This window comes from Falco punctatus (assembly GCF_963210335.1).
Source record: "Falco punctatus genome assembly, chromosome: 8".
Lineage (NCBI taxonomy): Eukaryota > Metazoa > Chordata > Aves > Falconiformes > Falconidae > Falco > Falco punctatus.
The window spans coordinates 16,896,238-16,917,085 of record NC_137588.1 but is presented as its reverse complement, the minus strand read 5'-3'; the positions used below and the strand labels follow the sequence as shown (position 1 = coordinate 16,917,085).

Here is a 20,848-nt window from a genome sequence, read left to right as displayed (position 1 = left end):
ATGTTGGAGGTGTAGTCATTAGTTATTGATGTACATAGTGAAGTGTATTCAGTTTGGTTTTTGTAGCTGGTCACCGCCTTCGTGAAACATTAATTATATGAACTTTAGAATACTCTGAAGCTCTGCATGTAGTTTGAACTGGCTTTTTGAGTGCTAGGTTTATAGAGTTATCACTTCATTCTGAAGTAAAGGTAAAGAACCATATGTGTTTTTTATATGCTTTCTTAGTATGTTGCTTAACAGTTAGACACACTGAAGTACTGCCTTTAAATTTATGTGTCTGTTGGTCACAGTTGTAGTGTCTTGATAGAAAATATTTTTAAGGAAGTTCCCAACTTGGGAGACGCTTCTGTTAGGCTTTAGAAAATTGAATTGTAAGATTGGAAGACCAAGTGTTTTAGTCTTAGATAAAGTGATAGTAACTGGAGCACTTGATCTGTAGGAAAGTTAAATAGTAACATAGCTAGCTAATTTCTTTAAATCTTGTGCATGTTTTACATTTGTTTAAAAGATGCTTGAAAATTCTCATTAGCTGTGAGCCTCCAGTGTTCAGATTTGCAGTGAAGCTACATTTAAATAATGTTGATTTCATGTGATGCATCTCGGTAAGATTTCTTACTGCAAGGTGTCTTCAGATTAATAGCTTGTGTAACAGCAAGCCTTGTACATGTTTAAAAAAATGCTGGAAGTGCTTTCTGATTTTATGTTGGAATTGTTTGGCTTTTTGAATAGTTGGAAAGGTTTGGTGCAGGTTTTGCAAATTCAGTAAAAATGTGCGTTTTTCTCCTGTCTGGCTAGTGCATGAGAGCAGGGGCTAAGCAGAGCTGTATTTTACTGAATTTGTGGTAAAGGTGTCTTATTACCCTGAGGACTGTTCTGTAGATTGCCTATGCTAGTCTGATGTATTTGCATGCAGGGTCAGTGGCTCTCCCTCTTCACGAGAGGCAAGCTCTGTCCAGAGAGCAAATGTCAATTGGGTTTGGGGAGGAGGGGTGGGAAGGGTGGGTTTGGGTTTTTTTTGTTTGCTTGTTTGTTTTTAAATAACTGTTTTTAAAACTTCTAATAAATTACTGGGATTTATTTCTGTGTTGGTTATGCACTTTATACTTGGACCCTCAGAGAGGGCATGGTAGGACAGAAAGTATTTAAATGAAATAAACAGTGGCACTTTGTCTTACAGTTGCTAAATTGTAGCAGTTTCTGGTACAGCAAGTTGCAGTTTGGCTTTTAGAGAGAAGCTTCCCTCCTCACACCCTGCAATACCTCTGATACTTAGTGCCCTGGGAAAGCATGTTCCTGTCATTGGCGTGAGAGTATTGCAGAGAGTTTGTCCTGCAGTGGAGCTGGTACTACCAAATGCCCAGAAATACTGTTGAGAATGATGAAAACCCCCCAGTGTGTCTACAATTATTCAAGTTTCTCTCCTACAGAGGATAGGGGGAAAGATTATTTTTTTGCCAGTGAGGAAGTCAGTGCTTCTGTTCCTATAAGTATTTTTTTAAGAGGAATTTAACCCTTTTACTCAGTAGCAACTGTACAATGAATGCATTTTTACCTTTTGCAAAATGAAAAATATTTACAAGAGATATTGCCTTCTGTAACAGAAATTCTGGGTTTTCATGATGAGCAGTTTGAACACAGTTTCAGTGCCCGAAGGATTATCGGTACATTGGAACTGACTTGTTAGAAGGAGCCTTTCTGGTATCAGGAGGTAAATGCAGCTGTGTGTTAAGTGCAGAGCAGTTGAAGTTTGTGACACACTTTCTTAGGTGTAGTCATGCAGATTAAGCAATAGGTTGACACAGCAGGCATGTGACACCTACCTCTTCATTGTTCATCATGCAACAAGCGGCGGAACGCTACTTGTTACATTTCTTGTAAAAGAGAAAGGATTTGTAAAAAAAAGAACTCCACAGCATTTAAAAGCCTGTATAACTTGGCATATTCATATGTGCTTTAAAAACAAAAAACCTTGTGTTGTAAGTTCTCCTAAAGAGATTCTTCACGAAGAGTTGTTTCTTCTCCAGTTCTAGAGCACACCCTTACCATTTGCAGTCCACATGTTGCAGGCTTCGCAAGAATAGAGCTGCCAACTGATGCTCTTGCAGGTTGATGGTGCTTCTGGTTACTCAGTTACATAAGTGATTAAACTTTAGCAATTTTTAAAATATCATAATGGCACATATAAAACATTATATGTTACTTTAAGAGGACACAGTACTAATACCGAAGAGTACATTGAACTCTCCCATATTGTGTTAGACTGCTGCCACATCTCACATGCCAGTGTAACTGCATGTGGAGTTGCTCCACCAGAGAGAGCTGAGGCTGATTTAACCACTTTAAAATGACATCAACTGGTTGCACTGTGATTCTCATGCAAAAGAGGTGTAGGTTTCCTCAGCAGTTAAATTTCCCACAGTCACATCTATTGCTGTAACATCTGTTTTATAAAAAGTGCCAGAGCCCCAAGAAAGTCCCATTCCTGGGTGTGCTGAGCAGGCCTGGGCTGAACATTAACTTCTATTTTAGGCACTGGGATAGCTGAATGACAGGCACAGTAAAAATGTCTGAATAGCAGGTTTTTGCTTGCTTGTCTCAACAGTAGAGATTGATTTCTTTAATTGGACAATGGACTGTTAGAAAAATCATGTTGTCATGCATCACGTTATGTTTGTGGGCAGTGAATACAAACTGTGCAGTACCAAGTATAAAACTTGGTATCTTTGTGTTGATAACTTTATGCTTTAACATACAGTAATAATCTAAATTCCTGTGATTTCAGTGTGATTTCTAAGAAAGACAGAACATCGAAAACAATAAAATTAGATTTGGTCTTAAGCCACTGAAGGTGTTGGTGGGAAACTAAGTACTGCTTTCTCCTCATGTTGGACAGTAACTGACACCTCTTCTGCTGGACAGGAGAAAATGAGTCAGTTACTGTCCAACATGAACTCTAGCTCTAGGACAAATAGGTAAACTGAGGACACAGGTATCTGATCCTGGTTTTTCTTGCTTTTGCTGCCTTAACTCAAAGCTGTGCTACTTGGTGCAGTGTGCTGTATTTAATTTCTTTTGTGCTTTTAATAGCATAAAGCAAAGCTAAAAAGGTCTTGGCCCTATTGCTCCTAGGCAGCTCAATTTCAAACCATGGCCAAGCACTTATACATACTTGAAGGTATGGAAGGATGCCAAACCCCACCGCTACACATTCTCAGGAAAATGCAGCAAAGATCTTGCATGTAATGCTTGATAAATCTGGGCCACATTGATGCTCTTAAATAGGTTTGACGTATCTGGAATAACTGTTTTCAGTTCATGGCATAAAACTTCAGACTAGAGGTCATTGCTCTGTAGTTAAGGTTTTATCTGAGGCTGCTGTTCTGAGCTGCCCAACTTGGAGGCTGCAGCTCAGGTGCAGCAGGGCACAGCCGGCTCCGATGCTCATTGTTCTTCCTGGATTTCAGGGCTGGCACAAATGAGGCCATTCCCAGGGGAACCGTGATTTAGAGCAGCTTCCTTTAGCTGTTCCTGCTGCCCTGCTGCTCCACAATAGCAAAAAATGTGTATTCCCAGTCTTCTTTCCCCACTCCTCCTCATTTCCATTCCAAAAGTAATCATTGTTCATGAGAAAGTTTTTGACATTCAACCCAGTACTAAATAAATTTAGTAACACCCATGCCAGCTTCGTTTATAGTTTACAACCCATTTTACAGCAAATCCAGTTTGGTATACACTTTGTAGGAAATGAAAGCAAACGCCAAAATCAGTGTATCCACTCAGAGCTTCATTCATGTTGTTTAAAAAGAGGTAAGATCGTGCATCTTTCCGATGCAAGTGGAAGAATTCAAGCATTTTATAGTCTGTTCTGTCAGTTGGCTTTAATCTCTTCTGTTTGTTAGATTAAAGATCAGATCAGACATCTGAAAGCAAGTGGGTAAAAAGAAAAAAAAAAAAAAAAAAAAAGGAATAAAGGCCAGACAAAACACGTGCCTTAGCGCACTGGTCAGAGAGACAGCTTTCCTCAGTTGTAGCTGCTGAGAAATGGGAATTCTTACCAAAGGCTCCCTGCTCTGTCTCATCCTCTAGCTGCTGAGTGCCTGACCTGATAGGGTCTGTTGAAAGATTTTTCTTAATAGGGATTACTAACTCGATTATTATTTATTTTCAGGCCTTGTATGCTAATAAATACTAGTGTGATTTACTGAGCAATACTACAAAAGGTAGCGGTTGATGATTTTGCTGTTTGCAGCCTCTCCTAGGCTTGCAAGTAGGTTGATAATTACTTATTTTAAAACAACACTCCGAACTATGTGTACTATGTGTACGGAGCACAATGGGAGCAAGACATGTAGGGGTTTTGTTTTAATACAGGATTCTTCTGCTTCCTAAGGACTACATTTGTCCCTTTCATTACTGCCACATCTTGGGCTAATTCTGCGCTGCAGAGTATTGCCAACCCAACCCTACGGCCTGGAGTTTGACACAAAAAAAATGCCTGCAAAACCCTGGCAGACGAATGCTGTTACTGGTTTAGCTATGGACCCATGAATCCAGATGTTTGTAACTGTCTCACTGTGGTTATTACCCCATCAGTGGGGAAGAAATGCACTATGTATTTAAAGGAGTATCGTGAAGGTATTCTTCAAACCAGCAATTTAAGCTCTTTCAGTTGAGCTGTCTGAAACAATGAGGAGCAATGAACAATTGTGCTGGTGGTGCAGGCTCTTCCACGTGCAGGGATAGCACTTGATTTGAGCTACACAGCCTTGTGTTAGTGAGCAAGGTCCTGCAGCTAAGCTGGTAGAAGCCTTCCTTTTGTTAACATACTCTGACTACAGTAAGGTTATAGGCAAATGTTTACTCTGCAAACAGTTGTGCCTGTTGAAGATGTTACTGCACAGCTGTGGTTTGCTCCCGTTCTGCCATGGAGGTGACTACTCCAGTCAGTAAGTGAAGCAGATTCACGGGATTACTCCATAGTGCTCCCCAGGAAGGAGGGGAGGGTGGGGAGGGGGAGGGGAAGAATTAAAAAAAAAATGATCCAAGTTTGCTTAAACGTTTTAAATAGGTGATTCAAACGAACTCTGCTGGATTTTTCCTCCCTCCCTTCAGAGTAGGCATTGTTCACACAAAGCATTTTGTCAGACACACCAGGATATGAATAAGTCAATCCATTCCTTTGTCTCTCAAATGTAGTAAGTTTCCATCTCTCCTTTGTCAAAGCCAGGCGTTAGTTCTGTTGCTTTTTTGAAATCAGTGGGAGGAGGAATATTCTGAATGCAGTCAAATACTAGGCCCCTATACAGGAGCACAAACGCGTGCCTAAGTATTCACCTGTACTTATTCTTTTTTCCAGTCAAGCTGCTGACTTTTCAGATCAGTGGCAGTCCCCCAGTTATGTGTTTATTCTGTTAATTTCTTATTGGGCAAACATCTTGCTATTGCTAAATATTGAGAAAAAAAAGATATCAGTTTTACTTTTTTTCACCTATGCAGTGAAAACCCCAACTGTGAACACTAAATGGTTCCCTATAGAAGGAGAAATTGATTAAGGTATGTAAGAGACCGTGTATTAGGAGTATGTGCAAAAATGCCTGTGCTGAAGCTGAATGAGCAAAATTTAAAAAACATCACCCAAACTCTAATTGATATTGTATCTTCTGATAGTGGGATTATACCTCTTATTGCTGTATCTTCTGATAGTGGGATTATACCTCTTATTGCCTCTCCCTGCCCAGTACTTTCTCATCATCAAGTGCAATAAATGAAAAGAAAGCTGAAGTTTGCAGAATCGTTCTGAGAACAAACTCACACGATTATTTCTAATGCTTCCTTCCCTATACAGAAGTTTGCAGTTACAAAAATACAATGAAAAGGGTTCTCACAGCTCCTGTAACAACATGTTTGATGTAGCTCTCAAGTGAATATTGAAATACTGTGTTTTGGTATTGTCCAACTCTGAACACAGTCCTGTGGTTCCTTCAAAAGCAATTTCTTGATTGTTAGTTACTGAACATAAATCAGTGGCTCGCAGTGATTTAAAGATATGTTTATCTAGTGATAACCTTGATTTATCTAGAATTATTTCTGCTAAGTGTTTTCTTCCATTCTTTTTCTTCTCTCCCTCTTTTTTACAAGAAGAGTATAGTCTAGGTCAGAGTAGGAAGGAGTTGTACAATTTAGCACAGCAATCAGAAGTCGGGTGATTTTGTATTTCTGTCCATTTGTAGTAGCAGCCTGATTCTGCCATCTCTATGTATGTATCACTTTTACCTTACTTGCCAGTAGTCAGTGGAACCGCTTAAGGAGTAGGGATGAAGCAAATTTAGAAAGGCATTTCAGTAAAACATTTAAGTGTTAAGTAGAGCTAGAGTGCAATGTTATTTAACATGCTTTTATTTAAAAAATGCAACAGTGGAAGATTGTGTAATTCCTGAATGTTTCGAATTGTGAGAATACTTAAATTACTTTCAGTTGAGACTAGATGACAGATCCACTAACTCAAAATGCCTCAAGTTTGGGGGTTTTTTACCCTGTGTTAGTATCGACCTCTTGCAAGCTGTAAACCAAAGGTTTTTACCAGCCCCCACACAGTGAATTTCTCATGCAAGTAATCTCAGTGGCATAATTAAGACAAGGTTATGCAACACAAATCAATGTATCTACTCACAGGAGTAAGTTGTCATACCTACAGATTTGCAGATTAGGCACTTGTGTAAGCAGTGTCCATGATGCTGTTGTATATGCTTTTAAATGTCTGTGTGTTATTCAAAAGGTCATATAAATCTTTCACCAGTTTTCATTAGCGTTACAGTCCAAATGAAAAAAAAAAAAAAAAATTCATGGCTGTCCATCTACCCTAGAGTTGTAGAAATAGTTCAAACACTTTTCACTGTTACTGGTATAAGAGAACAGACCCTCATTATGTCTTAGTTTTAGCTGGAAAAAATGGAAGAGCCCAAGCTGGACCAGTTTTTAAAACAATTCGTTAAGCATTGTTGTGCAGAAATTTGTCAAAACCGCAAAGTAATGTGTCCTTAGACTTAAGGACAAATCTGCTTTTGAAATACCCGTTTGTATAACTGCACAAAGGCCCTTCAGGCTCTGTGATAAAACTGATTAAAGTATGCCATGTATGTATATATATATATATATGTATTTCTTTTTGCACTTAAACTGTGCATTGCTCACCACTGCCATCCTGTCATATTTCGTTTGTGATAAACAGTTTGTATGGCAAGGTCCTAGCAGACTGGATGCTTCCCCATCAGACTGATTTGTCTGTGTGTATTAGTTACTCTGATTTGATCTTTACTTTTACAGACTTGGGACACTTAATTTTAATTCAAATTAACAAAGTGCAAATATAAGAGAATCAAGTAAACTACATTAAACCCCTCATTTAAAATGAGTTGACTGCTTCATATAAAACTGATGTGTGGAGATTTCCTGGAGCTGGTGTAACTAGGGTTTGCATAGATGTGGAACATTTTGGAACAGATAATACAGACATTATGAAAAGTACCTTGAGCATGTTTTCTGAATTCAGGGCTAAGTAGGCAGGAGCAAGGACATCCAGCTGCCACCAGGGATGGGAGCATGCATACTATTAAGCTAGCCAGGAACTATGCTGTAACTTTAAATTGATGCCTTACTTTGAGCCAGTAGCTGCTAGTAATAAATGAGTTCCTAGCCTGCTTGCATTGATTTGGATTAATTTTCCCTGTGCAGAAAGTGTTCTATACTGTTACCTAGTTCAGAACTGTGGCTGAAACAGTTGTTAATTTTATAGCACTTACTGTAAAACAGACTGGCCAGATCTTTTAGGAACTCAGATACAGATTCGGTTGACAAAGTTGAAACTACTGTTCAGAAACAAATGAGGGGAGAGACTGACTTGATGAAACAGCACAGTGACCTGTAGTTACCCATGGGTCATTTTCCAGTTAGAAGAGTTTGTAGAGAGGGTCTGCAGAGGACCATCCTGCTGTCATTAGTAATTGATGTTTTTATTGTTGATGTGGATACTGGACTAGAGCATATAAGTACTGCATTTGCTTGTAACAGCGGGCAGGAAGGGGTTGTAGGCACATTGGAGGACAGGACTGGAATGCAAAGTGATGTGGGCAAATATAGGAAGTGACCTTAAAAATAGCACGTAATTTAATAATGAGAACTGCAAGGCACAGCACTTCAGTAGGGATAATCAGCTGCACAAATCCCTGGGGAAAAACAGACTGGATGAGGAGCAGTTCTTCAGAAAAGGTGTAACCGCTCTAAGGATCATGTGCTTTCCAGGAATCAATGGTACAGGGCCACAGCAAGAGAAATAAATAGAACAACAGTCACAACAGGAGGATGCATTTAAAAAAAGAAAGAAAAAAAAAAGTGTTGGAGATGTGGTATATAAAGTCATCCCATTCGGTTCAGCACTAGTGAAGGCCAACTGGACTACCTTAGCCAGTTTTAGGCACAACACTGCAAGTGACACAGGCTAGCTAGAAAGAATACAGATTAGAGGAAGGAAAGAAAGAAAGAAAGAAGGAAAGAATCATCCTTGGATATAGAAGAAAGTTGCTGCAAAGGAAATAAGGCAATTGTTGCTAGTCCTGTCTGGTGGTTATGGAAAGCAACTTAAATTACCATAATGAAGACCTAATTTAGACCTGAGGAGTACCTGGCTATAAAGACAGTATGCTAAGGAGGTGGTGGATTTGCATCATCAGTTTTTAAGAACAAAGTTTAGACAAATGACTGACAGGAATAGTTTAGATAACAGTTGATTCTATCTTTAAGCAGGAAATGGATTAAGTGACCCCTTGAGGACCAGTTTGACCAAGCTGTATGTGATACCGGATTTAAATGACAGTGTTAAAAGAAAGCTCATCAGGAAGTGATTTCCCTCTCATTTAAAACCTGTGTTTTATCAGGATCTTGTAGTATAATCATCCTGGAAAATACATAGGTTCTATGATTTCAAGCAACAACAGTAACAGCAATTATTAAAAGAGCCACTGGAAACACACAGGTTTTGTCCTGTTGTCAATTTAAAAAAGCAAATGTCTAGTGGTTTTTCTTATTAACCCCCACCCCCACTTTTTGGCTTTGTTTTCATGTAAGGTCCAATCCTACCTTCCTTGCACAAAGTTGTCACTTTCTGCTAACTAGAAATAAGCTAGGCACATGTCATCAATTCTCCAGAGGTATATCACCTTTGTGAGAAACTAATAGCACTGATTGTGCAGTAGATCTTCATGTGCTCTGTGCTCTGCTTTTGTTACAAGGTAAGTGTAAGTACTGGCAACACTGAGATAAACAAAAGCAAGGGACATTTTTTCCCTGCTTCATAGAGGCAGTTTGCAGTAGATACGCAGGCCCTAATGCATCTGTGTATGCAACACCCCAAATGGGTCCAAGCACATCAGAAAAGAGTTGTATAGCATGCTGCTTCTGACCATGGATCCTATCTCTAAGCACCCTCTGGAGTCAGGGCTCAGAAGATTGTAGTGAAAATATAAGTAGCCTGGCAGGTTTCCAGCTGATGAGTTAATGCTGCTATAAACTTCAGTAGTTCCTCTCTGAGGCATGCAGAAGGGTGCAGGCACTGGGGAGGTGGCCAACGAAGGCAAAGAACAGACGGCAAAGCTAAAGGCCAACTGCAGGGGTTCACAACACCATTGTCTTTGAGGTGGGTTCCTCCCTTGCCAGAAAGTCTTCTTGTAGCTTCAGTGGCAGGGCTGGAAATCTGTAAGCAAATTAAGGTACTTGTTCAGTGTGAAGCCAGCCTGACTTGTGGGCCTTGATTAGCATAGCCTCAGCAAAGGTAGCTATGCCCAGCACGCAAGCCACCCTGTGAGGGTGTTAACAGTACAGGTGCTGCAGAAAGCTGGGAGTTCTCATCATGCCAGGGCAGTTTCTTGAACTTGAAGCTGCAGTGAAGCAGTTTAGGTTTGAACTTAGGTTATCACTTCATTCTGAAGCCCAGATGTGGAAGTCACCGAAACATTGAAGACAGATTAAATCATTAGAGAGCATCAGCAGGTCAGATTCCGTGGGATGAACGGAAAACACATTGCAAAGAGAAACATTGGTGTTTTCATTTTGGTAAGGAAAGGTTAGCAGCAGAAAGTTATTTTTGTTTGCAATTTAAGTAAAGCATTCAGAGTCTAAATGCGTTGAGCAGAGTGAGTTTGGGTCGGGGAAGCATTACAATAGATTAATAGCTATGCAATAGGAGATATGTTCAGCTGATGGCAATTCTTGCTGTGAAGCTGCAGCTATTGTAGCAGACAATGGACAGCCAGATTCCTCCCGCACACAGGCACCTTTTCTAACAAACAAAGCACTTGTCTATTGTGCAGTTACTGCCTGGAGTATGCTCATACTTTTAACTCGCTTTTGTCCTTCCCCCTGGTATCTCAACATCAGAGACCTCAGCCAGGCCGGAGGATGTGGTGCAGGGATGGTTAGTTGACATTGAGCTCTGTGTTATAATCATACATTGGTGCTCATCCTAACTTGTTCATGGATACCTAGGGCATATCTATACCTACTTCATTAATATCAATGGTAGAAGCTGCAGATGGACATTACAGCTTTAATGGGACATTACAAATTTAATGACACCTCCCTCTAGAGACACATTAAGGGCCCAGTGAACCAAACCCATTATACCAAAGCCTAGTTTTGTGTTCTGTTTTGGACTTCAGCATCTGGGGGGTGGGGGGGTGGGGGGAGAGATTTGGTTTAATTTCTAGCCTATAAAGCAAAGCAAAGAGAGGTCTTAAGAGACTAAAATCACTTGCAATGAACGCTGTAACAAACACCGTACTCCCATGGAAGCAAATTCAACTGATCTATGTTACACAGCACAACCTACTGCATATTAAGCATAGTCTGAGTGATTAAAAAAACTTCTTATGCAAAAGGTGGAAATACTATACAACCTAAAATTCTGCAAGCATAATTAAACAGTAATCAAATCTGAAAGGGTGATCTTTACATGATAAACTATTTGAAGCACAGTCTTATGGCTACAAAAGTGTTTGCTTGTCTGGAGCAGGTATTTTGTATGATACCCATACAAATTCTATACCACCAGGTAGTGCCTACCTTCATGTTCCTTTTCCTTCAGAGTGCTGGGATTGCTAGGGTAGTGTGAAGAGTTGCAGTAGTAACCTGGCTACCTGTTTTTTTGAGTTTGGTTTACCTCTTTTTTTTTTTTTTTTTTAACTGGAAGCCAGAATTACAGCTGGTATACTTATACCAGAGCAAACACACCATAACATATTTTTTTAAAGAAGAAACAATTTGCTATAGTAAAAGGGACATCACCAAAACAGAGCAGTAAGAGAGCAGTGATTGGTTTGATAAAATAGAGTACCAAATCTTACACAGATCAATACATGGAGAAATCAATTACTTTCTAGATTCTCTGAGAACAAATACAGTGAAAGTATTCTTTCAAGTGTTTTGGTTGTCTATTTATTTTTCATGGTGTTACCACAGAGTAGCATTATTTTAAGTCTTTGTTTTTCCTTAAGCCTGTTTGGGTTTTTTTGTGTTAGGAATAGAAGAAACAAAATAATTTCTTATCAGTTACAAAGCAAGCTAACAGTAGCAGTTGTCCATACTAAAACAACTACTGTAGGCTGAGTGCTGTGTGGTTCTCCTAGATATAAAGGGCATTCTGGGCAAAGTTCCCATACCATGACAAGCACCTTACTAGAAATTAGTGGAGGTGGGTCAGAGAGGGAGGATATATAGAGAGATGCGAGCTGTACTAATCAGATAAATGCTTTGTTATCACTTTATTTTCATTCTGTAAAGAAAGCAAGCTCTGTAAGAATATGCCTTCAGTTAGACTTCGACAATTCTGATCTGGGCAGAAGGAACTGGGAATTGTTACTTCCTGTGCATTGCACTTGTTTGTCTTTTGTGTGGTTTTTCTGTGCTTTACATACAAAGTCTAAATAAAGCTAGAAATAATTATTTGCTGAAGTTCTGATAAACTTAATTTGGCCTGGCATTGTGTGATGGTGATCCTTACTGTTCTCTAGTGTTTTAATGGAGGTGAAAAGGAGGAGCTGGTTCTGCAAGTTGATGCCAAAGTATAGAAGCACCTGGGAGATGATTTGAGCTTTTCCTGTGGAACCATGAGTTTATAGCACTGAAGCTTTAGTTACCAAATAGGTAAAGCTGTTTTCAGTAGTAGATTCTTTAAAAAGGTATTTAAATGTTGAGGGGGGAAAAAACCCGAAGGTTGTTTTTCTTTTTTAACAGTTAAAAGGGTTGCTAGTTTAAGCACTTTCCATTAGGCAGTTATTGAATGGAGAGATGGAAAAGGTTTCTTCTGCTTTAGCTAACCTTTCGCACCTTTAGCCTTCTATCCCTTCAGGCACTGAGAAATCACATTACTTTGGCTTGTTAATACAGTTATAGGGTGTTTTCAGATTCTATTTGAAGTTTCGTTTTATCTCTTCTATCCCTTTCCTAAGGGGAATTAGTAGTTGCCACAAACTATCTCTTGTTTGGGTTGGGTTGCAGAGGTTTTCTGGCTCAGTGCTTTGGTGCAAGCAGGTGGTAGGTGCGGAGAAACCCTGCGGAGCACATGGGTACTGTGCCCTGCACCAGCCGTGTCCCAGTCTCTGAGGTCAGGTCTGTCGCTGCGCTCCAGCCTAACTCAAATGCTGGAGAAGCCGATGCAGAATTTTAATTTTTTTGTTAAATCTGCACAGTGGCACCTTCTGCTTTGCATGAAACAACATGAATTTTGTATCCTGTATGCTCGTATCTAGATTGGCACTTGATGAAAAAAGTTGGAGTGTGTGAAAGATTGAGGTAGGCAGCGGGTTGTGGAGTGGGTCACACATGTTTGCTGACTGCTTCTGTTAGGTAGTCACTACTGAAATAGTTACATGCTGACATTGTAACTCTTACACTGAAATTTTATTAGAAAATTTCAAATTCCTGGGGTCCTTATCCCATTTAAGCACAGGGGGAAGTCCTGTAGTCTGAGGCAGACAAAGCTTTGCAAGCCTAGAAATCATAAGCCAAAATTAATCTGTCCTCACAAACACCTAGGGTGTATGTAACACTGGAAAAATAAATCTTTGAACTTGGGACCCAGCTTTCTAGATTTCTTTTTGCATGGATGTGGGCATATCACATTGTTGAGCTCCCTGGTATGGTACTGCTGACTGAAATTGCCTGAGTTCTAGCAGGGTGGTAGGGCTGTGTGCTAGTAGGTCGTCCCCTCTAATAGGTACCTGAGCCTTCAGCAGGCTGCTGAAGTACAGGATTTGGCAATTCAGTGAGTGAATATGACTCCTCTTCCTGCTGGATGCTAGTCAGGCCATTTGCATCACCTCTGAATTGCTCTGTGTGCTGCTTTGTGTTGTTAGCTGAGGAGCAGGCCATGCTTGATATTTGTGCTATAAATGGCTACTGCCTACTTTTCATTCAGGCAGGACTGTAAGAGGTTTTGGTAACTCTCTGCTTTTTTTTCTGACAAATGCAAATTTGGTGTGCATAATTTTTCTTTACTCCTGTATTCAAATTCTGACCTTTGAAGAGTAAATGTAAATAAATCCTCTTATCTGGATTGTCAGATTCAGCTGTGCTTGCACTCTCTTTTTGTTTTTAAACATTGGAGTAAGGAGACAGGAGTGACAATGAGCATACCTCTTGCTACACCTGAGATAAGCAGGATACCTCCCCTCTAAAATCCTCCATCCAGGCTGGGCAGCTTTACCATCAAGATGACATCCACCAATGTGACAGCAGCCAGTTTTGGGAAGCTCAGAGTGGTGGTTGAAAAACACTGCTGCACCAATAGAAATATCGCTCTGCTTTTCTGCTGCTTGAAAGTACGTGAAGAACAGGTAGTTACAAGACACCATATTGCCCCAGGTCTTAGTCCAAATCTATTTATACCCAGAAGCATTTCAGGTTTGTTAACTTCTGAAGCGTCTTCAACTTTTGAAGCCTGAAGGAGGAAAAAAAAAAGCAATACTAAATTGTGTAGTGAGCAGTCCATGCAGTACACTGAATGTTATTTCTGAAAGTAATTCTGTTGATCTTTTTCTGAAGTGTGTTGCTGATCGCAGAACGGAGGGGTCAGTTCTGGTTAGTTTTGCAGCAGATGTCGAGCATTCATCGCTAATGACGAGAAGTGTCTGTGAGATGCTGTGCTGCAACTGCTTGTGCTTTCCATATGCAACATCTCTGTTTGATACAAAGTCAGCTGGCGGAGCGCAAAGCACCGTGAGTCATCCTGGCACTGCTGGAGTGTGTAAGTACAGTCTCTAAGCTAGGTGCAAGCCAGGCCCTGGCTTTTATCTGACCTCTGTGCAGAACAGGACAGAGAAATGCACCTTGGTCGGATGGGTGCATGAACTGCAGTATCTTGGATGCTGTTTGAAATTGCACCAGCTGCTTGTGGTCCCAAGAGGCTGAAGCCTCTGTTAGGAGCGAATGTGTTTCTGGGGTTCCCCAGCTCTGCTCCCAAGCCAGCAGTTTGGCGCCAGCCAAGGGCACCTCTTCCTTCTGATGAGGGAGAGTGTTGGCTCAGCATGCTAATGGTGCAGCCACGCTCTGCTTGTGGCTGTGCTAATGGGTACTGTGCCTCTCAGTCTGTCAGTAGTTTCTCTAATTTTTTTTTTCTGGCCTCTGAAGCTTTAGTGTTGGAGTCTGGATCGCCACTGGAATAGGAATTTGGGGAAAAAGTTCTTCCTAAGTGAGGTTTGAAAGACAGAAGCTTTACTGTTAAACCTTTCTGTTCTCATTTTTGGTATCTGCAATAAGTTGTTCCCGGTATTATTAATTCTTCTGGCAGGTGGAGTTAATTTATTTGTGTATTAGTCTTCATGCTGCTGGATGAATTATGGATTTAATTATGGCCCAGGTGCTCAGAGCTTTGCTGTTCTTCTAAATGTGAAATATAAAGAAAAAATAAGTCTGAGTAATTTTTTGGCTTGTTGAATAAATGTAAACATTGGGAAACTGTGCCAGACTATAAATAAAGAGAGGATTTACTTTGCAGAGAATGTGATTATCTACTCCAGGCTATTCTACTTGGTGGGGAGGATTAGGGCTCTGCACCATACTGGGACAAACCTTTTTACAGCTACCACTCTATTCAGGTGAAGATCAAAAACTTTTACTTATAATTCCTTGTATTTTCAGACAAAGTTTCTTTTGCAATTACAGCTGATTACTAGTGGCCAAAGGTTGAATGGAGTTAACGTAGTCATAGCAGGAAACACTCCCTGATTCCCTGGTAGGTGTAAATAAACGATCTACTTGTAGTATTCCTCCTCATCTGTGTTATTCAGTATTTTCTGTGTGGCACAGTTTTTCTCACAGTCCTTGAATGTTCTCATACTGCAAAGCTACTCATTTATATTTGTTTCTTGTCCTAAAACAGTTTTCCATCATACTTTCCCTTAATCTCTATGAAATTTTACTCCTTGGGTGACATCTAATTCCATGAGAGCTCTTTTCATAACTGGCTGTTCAATCAGGCCAGAATACAAAATCCACACAAAAATTCTCTTTTTACTGAGATTTCATAGGATATTGGGGCAAGGGGCAAGTGTATGAGCTATGATAATTTTCTGGGTCTTACTTCTCTTCATTCCTCTTATGTTTCTACCTTCTTAATTACTGCCTTTCTGCTTTGTGGCCCTGAGTCAGAAAAAGCACACTATACCTTTCTCACCTTTTTCAGGAAAACATGTGTTTGTGGTTTTAAATGTTTTTCTGAAAGGAGTGTGAATTGGTCCAGTTTCAGCTGCCACTAAACATCACTTGGCAGAGCCTATGGAATAATATGCCTGTGTGTCTCCTGCTGTATTGAGGACCAAAAAAAAAAAAAAAAAGATGACTATGCTTCTTTTAGTATATTTCACTACTACAATATGCCATTTATACATGCAGTAGTATAACATTTTCAGATGAAGATCAACTAATTTATTCTTGCTATTGCCCCCTTATGCCCCTTTTAATTTGGGGGTCAGAAAAATTCATATCACGATTTCATTTTTCTCTTTGGGGCTGCATAACAGCTACCCTCAGGAGTTCCTCAGACAGAAGTAACAAATGTGATGCGTCTTCTGAGGAAGCAGCCAAAAGTGCATGTTCTGACCTCATCTTTAAGCTTTTTCATTTCCTTTACTGACACTTAATGAAGTTACTATCACAGCTATTACAGATAATTTTATAAAAGTAGATTATGTAATTATTACAGTTGTACTGGTTTTAGTATTAAGTCTAGTATTGATGCTGATTCTTTGTTTTGGCCCAGTTTGCTCTGGTTGTTAGATATGAAGTGTGTGTTGGGCATTTGAGTTTGAGGTGGGTAAGGAGTTTCTTTTGGAGAAATCTGCATGTTTTAGAGCACCTTGGTATTTTTATTTGAGATAAGAAATTAGGCTAAATGGAAGGGACCCATTCTTAATGTGTTTTCCCCTTTTTCTCTGATGCTCAGTGCAGGTATAATTTCCAAAAGTTTTGCTGATACTGCTGGACTCAGTTCTGGTTCATTGGTATTGACATTATGAAGAGTTGTGTAACTCTTCTTGGTATCAGTGGTGCTAGTGGGCCTAAAAGTGGATTCTTCTTGATACACCGCAACTTTTGGTTAGGGAAGGTACGCATGCAATTTCTTTATTTGAATACGTCTTTAATGTGGTTAAGTTTAGAATAAGATTAGGAAGTAAACTCTTCATAGGGATTTTTCCTATTACAGAGCCTAAATTTAGCTTCTCTTTTATATAAGCATAATTTTAGATCATGAAGTACCTACACTTTGTGGGAGGTTAGTGAATGACTGGACTGAGGGCTGACAATGTATAGGCTTTCAAGTCCTTTACTCGAGGAGGAAATGCAATTGATGTCAGCATGTTAATCTGATGGAGTGCATTTATGGGAGGCTTTATATAGCTGTTGGGTGTTAACTTAAAACCGTGTCTTCATTTGGTACATTTGTTTGTTTGTTGTGTCCTTAGGTGTAGTGTGCAGTGTAATGTGCAGTGAAACACTAGAAAAGCTCCTGGACTTTGTCTTCCAAACAGCTATTGCTGTCAGTGTTGTGGTTCTTCGTGTCTTAAAACTGTCATTTTTCTTTACAGAAAAAGTGTGATTCTGAAGAGTTATTTACCCTTCATGTATTACTACACATTCTTATTTTAAAATTGAATTATATAGGCTGGGGCTTCTCCTGGTGTTGCAAGTCAAATCAAGTGGACTGTAATTTGTGGAGATAAGAAGGCTACTCTATATAATCCTTATTAATATAAAAAATACGCAGAGAAAAAATTTCAGACAGTGCCTCACACTCTGCAGATTCCCATTGTTTCTAATACTGACAGCCTTTGTGGGCTTCACACGTCTGGTTGTATTTAACTGTGTAGAGTGGTGCAGTGCATTAAACAAGGTTGGCTTTGCACCACTGAATTGTAATCAGTCTGATCTCATTATTACTCCTAAATCTTGGTTCGCTGTAAGCACACTATAGATGCTTCCTGTTTAGTGCTCAGGAACTCTTTCCTTGGAAATTGTGTGCCTTTTTAATGTGTCATGGCTCAATTATCACATTTGATTTTGGCTGCCAAAATAGCCATATATATTGTCTAGCAAGTGACAGCCTGGGCCTTTATCTCTTCCTGGCTGTTTGCCAGCTGTTTAATTGCAGCCCTGTGTTTGCTGTGTGTCACATCTTATGGTGGTCTATTATACCCAGCTAAAACAATATTTTGAAAATGTTTCAAATGTAAACTAATTCTGTGAGACTTTACATCCTGTTATTTACATGATCTGCTGAGGATGTAATGTAGGTCATTTTTTCCCCTACAAATACGAACATTTGTACCTCCGATCATATCATGAATTTCCAGGGCAGAGAAAAGACAAGATGGGGATGCAAAAAAAGCTGTTTTGTCCCCTTGAGAGATGTAATTAAAGCTGTATACTTTTCATGTAATTTTTCATGTGTAGTTTTCCAAGGCATTTTTAAAGTCAAATATTCTCTGTTCTGCCCTTTAGAGAAGAGCAAGCATACAGAAACCCAGCTGAGATCTCAACGGGAGTAGCAAAGCCTATGGGCCATATTTCTGCTCAGATACATTGGGTGAAGATGACGTTGTGTTTTGAGAAAATGCTGTCATAGAGAGGCAGAGTCATACAGGTGCTGTACGCAGCACCTTTGGTTTGGCAGCCGCCTGCTTTCCTTCAGAAAAGACTTAAGGCTCATGTTAGTCATGGCAGAGCCGAGCTACTGATTTGTGTCCTACAGCCCCACACGGCCTGGGGGATGGAGCCACAAAGGGTGGAACCGGGATGTTGGAGGCCTAAGCTCTCCACCGGAATCCAGTTTTCCTTGCTTCTCTTTGTGCAGCTATTAATCTCTTGCTCACTTTCTCTGAAGAGCATGTCTTAGAGAGTTTCAGCTCCTGGGTGAGATTCCTATCTGGTACAAACTAACTAAACTAATGTTGAAAGCATTGAATGTACGTTAGCTAACATTCTTGGCTATGTAGATTTTTTGGCAGAAACTTTGCTTTTCCACTGCTTAAAGAAGAAATCAGGATTTGTTCTATTGCTTGTTTAATAACTGTTTAACAAGAAAGACATGATAAAAGTCTTGGGAAACAGCTTTGCGATTTTAGGTCAGAGGAATGCAGAGCAGAAGAGAGCTTAAGAAAGATCACATTTTTTCTGGAAAACACTAGATTTGTAATTAAGTAGTAAGTGTTGGCTTTTAAAAAAAGGAAAGAAAAAGATAGCCTGTAGGCAGGATTTGATCTACAGGATTTTTTCTTCTTAATTCGAGGGGAAAAGATCCTGTCTAGCTAAAGCCACCTAGTGTGCTGGAAGAGGTTTGATATTAAAATGGGCTTTTTTTGAAATTAAATAAAATTCTTAGCATGCTCTTAAACTTGCTTTCTGAAAAGTGTAGTATTATGTTTGAGTAATATACTCAAGGGTGTGCATGTGTGTTTTTTCTGGTCAATCTGCTAGAGGATAACCCCCATACATCTTTTTCAGAAACTGAACTGTCTAAGTAGGGTTACAAAGTAAGTATTAAAAGATATTTAGGAGAGAGTCACACATATATGGAGCAGCTGGAGGGTGAGTGGTTGTGGCAGTTCTGCTGTGCTGTCACTGCATGTCTTTTCAGGAAAAGCATCAAAATAGTTGCTAGCATCACTTTGTTGTAGCAGGATCTACTCAGTTCCAGTAGTTTACAATGTGACCAGTCTATCTTGTGTCAAAAAAGGCTGCATTGCCATACTTGAGTTTCTGCTTGATTAAACTCTTCCCTGTTCCATTAAGCTTTCTTGTAAGTGCTGTATTTAGTACATTTTGTATTTGAATTTCTTCTAGATCTCAAATCACATTACTTTCTGGTGACTCTGAAGACAACATTGACCAAATTTTGAAGTATAGAAATAAAATGAAAGGCAGCTTGACAGAAGTCCTTACTGAGTAGGTGCTGCTTAGTTTGATAAGGCAGGTGTGTATGTGTGCTGTTGACATGGAGACTTCAGGCAGACCCTGATATAGATGTTTACGTGATTTGTTAAGTTGGTATTTCTGAAGAGTAGTTACAAAACCCAGCTATAGATACCATCTCGTTGAAAACAATTGTTTATGTGTTAGACATGTTAATCGCAAATTAATGGTGGCCTTGAAGTGAAGGGTGTCTTTACAATTTGAGGTCTTCAGGTAGCCCTGGGAGTTAGATACAAGAAAGTTAAATCCCAGTAAGCTTTATATGAAGGCCAGCACCGGCAAACCAATGATGCCACTTACTCATCATGACTGAACATTCAGTATCTGCTTGACAAAGTTTATATGAAGGAGGATAAGATCAGGACAGGTCACCAGTGTGCAGCCTGTACGCTGCTGCAGGCTGATGAAGCCCTGAACATTGAAATAATCAAATATTGGGTCAAAAGCAGAAAACTGGGGGGAAACGGGGTGCGTGGCAGAGCAGGGTGAGCGCAGGTACCTATGCCACTGTTGCTGTGGTACTATTGAAAAGTGCAATATGGTGCAGTGATAATGCAGCACTACTGTGAGCCCGTGGCCTTTGGAGTGAGCATGAGCCAGCTGCAGTACTGGTGCTTGAGGGTTTTGCTTGGCTTTCCAGGCACCGGGCTCTGCTTCCTCTTGCAAGTCCTGTTTCATGTGTACTGCATTTCTTCTCAGTTTCTGTCTTTTTGCATCTTATCCCTCCCTCTCCCATCTTCACAGCTCTGAAGTGAAAATAATTGGGGCTGTACACTGGCTTGTTTCGGTGGAACAGTTGTCGTATATTTGTAGTTACTTTCTTTGGGGATTCAAAAAAAAGAAAGAATGAGACATCCTTTCCAGGAACATGCAGCGTGTTCAGGGTTAAAGCAGGCCATGAAAAGGGACACTTCCCTTTCTTGTCAAATTGGCTTTGGTTTCTTAGATCCATCATGCTGGAATGCAGCCCTGAAACGCCAATTTTCTTGTAAGGAGGAAGCAGAGCCAATTGATTTAAACTTCTGGTTGTGTCTGCTGGCAATTTCCACCAGAAGCTAATTACAGCTAGCAGCTATCACCAGCAGATGACTGAGTGAGTGGTTCCACCTCTTAAAGAAGAGAATTTAAGCCTGCACAGCATTTGTTTTCCCTTGAGATTGTAAGGCTGGGGTAAAATTTTTCAAGCAGGTATTTTACACACAAAATCTTCAGAAAATTAGGTATATTATTTTATCATACAAATACTATCTGTAGCCATTCCCAAACCTGGAAGGTAATTTACTGGGCTTTGCACTGTATCTCCGTACCATTTCAAGACTACATGTTGTGC

At 40.0% G+C, this 20,848-nt stretch overlaps 1 protein-coding gene and 1 long non-coding RNA gene across 4 annotated transcripts in view; one reads left to right on the top strand and one right to left on the bottom strand.

Annotated features, from left to right (window-relative positions):
* UBE2E3 (ubiquitin conjugating enzyme E2 E3) overlaps nt 1-20,848 on the top strand; it is a 57,720-nt gene that overhangs the window by 3,956 nt on the left and 32,916 nt on the right. The window lies entirely within an intron of this gene.
* Nucleotides 992-19,451, bottom strand: LOC308068898. Its single transcript, XR_013930183.1, has 2 exons — nt 5,718-19,451; nt 992-5,681 (listed from the first exon to the last, which is right to left on the bottom strand). It is a non-coding gene; the product is annotated as an uncharacterized lncRNA (long non-coding RNA).